This window comes from Trachymyrmex cornetzi, unplaced genomic scaffold (assembly GCF_001594075.2).
Source record: "Trachymyrmex cornetzi isolate Tcor2-1 unplaced genomic scaffold, Tcor1.1 scaffold64, whole genome shotgun sequence".
Classification (NCBI taxonomy): Eukaryota; Metazoa; Arthropoda; class Insecta; order Hymenoptera; family Formicidae; genus Trachymyrmex; species Trachymyrmex cornetzi.
In genome coordinates this window covers 663,966-671,991 of record NW_017299959.1, presented here as the reverse complement: position 1 = coordinate 671,991, position 8,026 = coordinate 663,966, and positions in this window count along the sequence as shown.

Genomic DNA, 8,026 nt, shown 5'->3' with positions numbered 1-8,026 from the left:
ATATTTTAAAAAAGTAACTATATTTCCAAAGTGGCACGTAAATCTGTTATTTTATCCTAAGGAAGAAATATGTAATCTGACCTTTGATAATGTTTCTCGTGCATTCCTCGAGAGTAGCTGGCGCTTTTGTGCATTCTAAAGATTCGCTGTCCTTTTTGCTACGACGACTTTTCCGAGATAGGCTACTTCTTCCTGCGCGATCTTCCTTTTCCCTATCTTTTCCGATCTCCGTGACCCTCTTCAAAAATTCGTCTAAGATATCATCTTTGTCTTTCACGGCTTCATTGGACTCATCACGTCTCCAACGAGCATTTGCTTGGGACTCTATTAAGGGAATCGGCGACTCAGGAAGCTCTAAAGATACTATTGTTAAGAAAGCCGGGCTCTCCTTTCGGATCCTTTCCAACCAAGATCTGTAGCTGGATACACATAGAATGAATACACAATAGATGAAGGGTTAAATATAAATACAGGATTTAAATAAAAATAATATCTTTTTATAATAATACATAATTTTATATGAATACATAATAATCTAATTATGCTGCAGTTTCTTTAAATCTAAACATGTCATGCATCCAAAAATATAGTTCAAGTACTTTCTATATTTGAGAAACTTGGTACCTTCTATGAAATATTGAATAAATAGTCAGAAATATTGTAACTTCCGAGATTGGAAAGTTTCACGTAACATTCGCGAAGAAATAAAAGTAAAGACATGTCTTTCGTGAGACGGCAAGCATAGGGCCGCAGGGCTCGTGTCACGACGAAGTTAGCAACACTTCTCGCTTCGTTCACTTTGTAATGATCGCCCGCCACGATGATTGCACGTGGACGGTGCAGAAAGGATTTGTAACGACAACGAGAAAGGGTACTCGTCCTCTTCGACTTCAGACAACTGGATAACTAGATGTGATTGTGAAGCCTGGAGGGCACGACACTTCAAAAAGGAAACGCCGAGAAAAAGGATATAAACGTGAGGCAACAAGAAGGAATAAGGAAGACGAAGTTGGTAGAAAGAACGACCGAAAGTGAAATACGAAAAGGAAATTAGAATTATTCAAAGATAAGATGGAAGGAAATAAAATTTATACCAAGAGAAAAAGAAGTAATACGAAAAAATAGTTGAACATGTAATGCATAAGTTGTACGAAGGCAGAAAAGAGAAATGAGAGAGAAAATAAAAAGAAATACGAAGAAAGAAAGATGTTAAGTTCTCGGAGTGGCAAGCAGTTGAAAGTGAAAAACGAGGAGGATGAACGGAGATGAAAAGGAAAAGAAGGACAGTGATAGGTTCTGAAAGGAAAGTTTGGAGAGAATAGAACAAATTGGAAATGAGGAGAAAGAATAAGGTCGAAGAAGTTCGAGTGCATGAGGAAGAGGTCGGGAGAAAATATTCAAGAAGAGGAGGAAGGCCTTGAACTTCGAAAACGTAGGCGCAAGAACGGCCAAAGAAAAAGATTAAAAGGGAGACGAAGCGGAGAACTGGTTGAAAGAAAGGAGGTCTCGAGAAGATTACGACCTTGAACCGCAAGTTGAACAAGAAGAGGGGATGAAAAAATATAGCGAGAGCAAAAAGGCGAGCTCGCGCGATGGAGAATGAAGCGCGGGAAGAGCTCGAGGGGAAAAATAATACCCTGGACACCGAAAATAATCATGGCGAGAGATGATTCGGTAAATTTATCAGTGCTGCACGCTGTCGTCCTTTTTCTTATGTTCATCCGTTCAGAAAAAATAAATATCACGACTACAAATAAACTGTAATGAAAATATAATTTAGTTTTGTTGATCAAATTTTATTAAGGATACATTAAAATGAAATCGAAATAGATTTCTACGAAAAAGATAGGAATGCGAATAAAAACAACGAACGAGAGTAATATTGAAAATAACAGTGATAAAAAGCAGAAAGTTAATTAAAAGAACCTACGATACTCACGTCGTCAGAAATACATAAATAATGTTGGGCGTTTGAGATAAATAATTTATGTTGACATTATGGAATGCATATACAAGTCTTCATTAATGCACGTTTAATTTTACATTTATTTTAAGATTCTTTTTTATCAGAACCAGGAGTTTATATATAACCTAATAATCATTCTTAATTTTACCTTACTATAATATATCACGTTCATAAGAACACTTTCTGTAATACTATGAACAAGAATTCAAAGGATTTGACGTGATCCACGCAAACTGCTCCAGATTACTGAATTGAGCAATAGTTCTAATTGCTGAGAGGGCAAAGAGCGTGTTCCATGAGGCGTAGCCGGTCGCTTGGAAAGACTTCTAGGGAAAGGAAAGAGGAGGCACGCAGATCAAAGGGAATACTGGCGGAACGTGGGAGGATTCGGTCGTTTCGTGGGATCTAAAACGAGAGCACGTTCCAAAGTCACAATAAACGGCCGGTAACATTGTCCGGATCTCGCGCAGAGGTCAGGTTCGCCACGTTACAGGGAAGATCGAAGAACGATGGAAAGGTAGACGCGAGAGACTGAAACGGTGAGGAAGAGGGAGATCAAACGTCGATGATAATGACGTACCGATACTGCTCGTATTTTAATGCGAGAACCACTTTAATAACGTTATGGTGCCGGCGATCGCCCGTGAGGCTTTATTAAGTCGCAGCAACGGATCGTCCATCCGACGAATCGACCGTTAAATTTTAGTACGTTTAATTACGGGGTCCTAGCGAGTGTTCATCGTGAGCTACGTGACTTGGCTAGGTCTCGGCTTGCGCATACCAGCCTCGTCGTTTCGAGAAGTTTGACTCTTTAGCGTAACCATGTTAATTCGTACACAGTCGATGTTAATCATTCAATAATCAGACAGGATTGATTAGTTAACCCTTCTGCTTTACGTCCTAATAGACTTTATTTCCCAAGATATAAAGGGAGAAGGATGTGCGTGAGATAGCACAATCTACAATTTTTATAAAAAAAGAATTATTTGATTTCTCAAACAATTTTTAATGACTTCAATGTCCATAAATGGAACTTCAAACACACGATAAGTACGGTGTTAAGCGAACGATGTGGCAAAACACATTCTTCTCTAAATATAGATGAATCCCCCGTGAAAATTCTTCGAAACCAGTTCTCGATGGCTTAATTGCCGGTTTGTATTACAGTATGGTGAGAGCTGGAGGTGCAGAGATCTAACTTGTCAATCATCGCCCGCGAACTGATTGCGACTTCCTAGCAAGCCGCAACTGTAAATTTGTCTTGAGAACGAAATATATCTCGAGTACGTGTTAGATCTCTGATCCGCTTCGATACCTCGAGGATCCTCGCGCTAAGCGCGCACAGCCGCTACGAGGATGACAGATATGGCGCGCCGGAGATGGCGACCTTGAACTGGACGGTTCCCTCCTCCTGGGATCTTCGAGCGTTAGGCGCCGAATGTAGAGTCCTGGCACCTCCTCCACAAGGTGATGTCTTCTCCTGTACGAAGCCACAGTGACTAGCCCAGTCGATTCTCACCATCGATCATCCCTCTTCTTTTTACCGCGGCAACAACGAGCTCCGAACTTGGTCCAGACGAGCGACCTTGAACCGCGGTCACGTTTTCTTTTTTTTTCAAACGAGTGCTCCGACGCGATCTCGTGCGGCATCTTCATCGGGCGAGCTTGACCCTCCGTCGGCCTCGTCGTTTGTCACTGCCGTTTCCTCCTGAAAGTAATTGGGAAAATTTTGGACAGGCTGAATTAGAGTAATTATATCAAATCGTATTATGGTTTTTGCTTGTTAAGAAATCGCTGCAGCATATTCAATAATAGGATTTTTTTACATTCACTTTTTGTTGTTGGAAAATAGTAGTCAAGTACCAATTAAAAATCAAACTCGATGATTTAATATAAAAATGATTTATTGATTTTTTATTTGTAGAGGTACAATTTATTACATCTCTTGGATTACATCTGAAAATTTTATATTTTAATTATATCCATATTTATACTGTATATATTTTGCTTCAATTGTAAAATTAAAGTCTTGTGCCATTTTAAATTGTTATTGTTTGAATTTATACAATTTAAAGAGCTATCGCTTTTTATATAGAGAATAAGAATGCGTAGATAACAGATTGCAATAATTAGCATAATCTCTAGAATCATTAAAAGAATGAAATAATGCGATATTAAAAAAGAAGATATATGTGTGAAAAAGAATCGAACGAGAGAGAAACGAAGGAAGAGTGCATAAGATGAAGAAAGAACAGGGAGTTAACTGTCGTTCTGCGATCCAATCAGTTAGTCAGTCAGTCAGTCAGTCAGTCAGCCAGTCAGAGCCCCGCGGCAAGTAGCTGACAGTCGTGTGAGCGAAAACTAATCTATTCCACACCTCGATTACGTTGCCGACCGCGGGAATTAAAATTCAGAATGGCCTGCTAAACAACGCTTTAATGCCGTCTGATTCTTAATGCGACCGATCTAGGCTGACGAAGGGGCCCGGCCACCATCACCACCATCACCACCATCACCACCTCCCGGCCGACACACCGGACCACCCGCTAATCCAAAACGATCCGGAATCGTCGGCCACGGCACAGATCTTACGAGATACGATTGACGAATGCGCATAATTAATTGGCGCCTCCAGTCTATTTCCAGAATTAAGAAAAGTTATGACTGCGGAGGACTGAAGCAGATTGAATATTCTCGTCGAGATCCCACATAATTTTGTATCACGTAAAATTATGTTGTCTCGTTTCATAAATTATGTAACTACTTTTATATACATATACTTGTTTATAACTTTGAAAATGACCCGAAGATGGTCGAAACGTTAGTTTGATGTAGACATATTTTTATTTTGTTTTTACTTTTATTTTACTTTTCAGCCTTTCTTTATTATGTATTATGTAATTATATTTTTTTATGTTATATTGTACAAATATATTATCCGAGGGGGTAACCACTAGCTGAAATATTGTCCCACAGATTACATGACATCATATGATTTCATCTGATTAAAAATAATTTTTTTCGCTACATATGAAGTCATTTGGTAAAATATACGAATTTATATAATATTATACAATGATTTATCGTGGTTGCATACGTAATTATCGGATTATACATAGAAATTTCATATGAATTTTATAATGATTTCGAGGACTGTCCCACGATTACGTGTGGTTACCCCCGTCGATATTATCCGTAAGTCTGTAATCTATATTATAATACAGCAATAATTGAGCCCCTTAGTTGACAAGTGGCATAAGTTCAAAATTAGGAAAAATGCGTTTATCATAGAAGTAGAAAGTATTAAGAATGTTTGTTTTATTTATCAATTTAATTTACTTTTATTTTATTTTTATATCCATAAAATATAAAAATAAATTTTACGTCATAAATAAAGTGACTACAAAAAAAACTGGAATAGTCACTTAAGTCCAGTTTTTTTTACGGTCACTTTATTTATGATGTAAAATGGATTTTTTAGAACATAAAAACAAAATAAAAGTAAATTAAATTAACAGATAAAACAAACATTCTTGATACTTTCTACTTCTATAACAAACGCATTTTTCCTAATTTTGGACTTGTCACTTATCAATTATGGGGCTCAATTATTCACTCCAATTTTCAACTTCGATTCAAACTTCATTCACATAATCAAAGCTGGATGCTAAAGTACTTATATTAAACAAGAGAGTCTTTGTAAACTCAATATCTTAGATTCTGGAAATAACCGACGTCAATATATTCATATTTTACTTCTTTATTTGACTTGATTTCTATTATATATATTTCATGCAGTATAATATGACACTGTAAGTAAGGGGATGTCGCAGAAGTATTTATGAGGTGCGCAATTTATGGGTGAGTTTCAAAGGCACAGCGGGCGAGACTGTCGCGAGAAAGTGCCGTGGCACAGCGATCTCGTGCCTAATCGAACGAAATAATCGAGTCCATGTAACCCGAGCCTCACGGAATCCGTCAGTCCGCGCTCCACCATGCTCGATTAGCGTGGCGAATCGATAATGAGCGCGTTTCAATTTTAATAGTCATCAAGTTTGTTATCCGGTCGTTGAAGGTGAGGCCCGCGGGGCCGCGTTTTGCGTTTCGGCCGAAAGGGGTTAGGGGAGAGGAAAAAGGAAAGAAACGTGTGCGCGGGGGAGAGTCTTCCCCGCGATTCCGCCCAGCTCGCGTAACTCGATCTACACGAACACCTACGAAATCAAATTATACTGCCTGGACACGCCGTGAATTTTAATCGGCGGTCTAATCTCGTCGGATCGCCATGTTGCATACCACGATAGTACGATCGTATATCGATCGTATATTTTCGCGATCATAGGCCCGCATTCTCACCGTGCAGTTAACACTAAATGCAACCATCTGACTCTCGTCTCGTCCTATGGCTGTGCAACCGTGTGATTTTCGTATCGGTAAAATAAAATTCCGAAACAAACGGCTACATTTACCGCTAAATAAAACGAGTCTCTTGAGTCACGTTTGAAAACGATCGGTTCGCTTTTTGTACTTATTAAAATGAACCTCGAACAGGATATTTGTTACAATAATCTTCCTCGAAGAGAAAGAGGACGAAGCAGATGTTTCTTTTGTAGTTTAAAGATATGATCGTTTGACATCAGTTTAGGCTTAATCTAGGGACAGCCTCGTCTTGTCATAAAAAAAAAACAATCTTTTACTGCTTTTGTTAAAAAAAAGACATATTGTAAATAAAGTATCTATCAATATTTATACAACTTTCTGCAGGCAGATAGAAGGTACTGTACTTAATTCCTTCTCAATGTTCAATGCTACATAGATTTCCGTCTTTTGTTCTCAAGTATAATTAATTTACACTGCAGTTTCTGAATTTACCCAAATTTATCTTGAATTTAATTTTAAAATAAACGTTTCAAATTTGCAACACTCGCCTGTAGAGAATTAACGAACGAGCTGGACAATTGTCCTCCAAATTGACACTGGCGAGATTCGCGCTTAATCGGCGCGCATCGTGAATGGACCGAAACATCGGAGACCGATGCGTAATAAGAAACAAAGATACGCGGGGGAGGCGAAAGACACACCGGTAGGCGAAATAAAGAAGAAGAAAAAGCGGTGCGCGCAGGGAGAAAGATGCTGATCTCTTCGCGGAATATGTTTACGTTAAAGGCGAGCCCGGGTGGAAAAAAAAGACAAGACGAACCGCAAACTGCTTAACGAGTTCCGCGCTCCCCCGCGTCGTCTTTTCACTCTTCTACACGAGCTACACGAGCTACACTCTACAGTGTACGCACGCACGCACACCGCCCGTGTACCGACACGCGGTAGCGATGGAGAAGTTTGTCTTACTTGTATTTACCTTGTCTTTCAAGCAAACTCGAAATGAAAGCCAGACTTCTAGTTAAGAAGAATTTATAGCAATAACAAGACCAAAAGCGCTGCTTAGATCTTAATTTAACAAAAACAATATTTTTTTATTATCAATATTAAAAATAATAAGAAGTAAAAATATCGCAAAATAAGGGGAAGTGCAATAAACTATTTTTTTAACGATTATTTAATCTTCATTTAATCCTAGAGGGGACCTCCTGATGACACGGCTTACTCTCTGTAATCTCGCATATTTGTAGATAAAATTTACATATAGCATTCTATGAGAGAAATGTTTTGTACCAATAATCAAAGTTTTGTTACTGATACAAAAACTATTTGTTGATATATGATCAATCAAACCGTTGGTTACCACGACAATATTAATTTGTTGAATTTATTAACTAAACTGATTATTTAATAATACAAAACTGTTTTGTACGATGTTTATACATCTTTTGTAATTAGAAATAGAACATTTTGTTACCGGAACAAAATGAATAATATATAAGTATCTCTCACTTTCTACAGAGTGATTATGTTTGGCGTTTTTAAATTTCCTTAGCTTAGCAAAAATATATATACATAGATTTAGAGCAATTGAGATTACTAATAGCTCTGAAAAAATAGTTACCATGATTGATCATGGTGTGGCGAGAATCGAGAAGTCCACGAGATTAGTCTCTAATCGTCTCG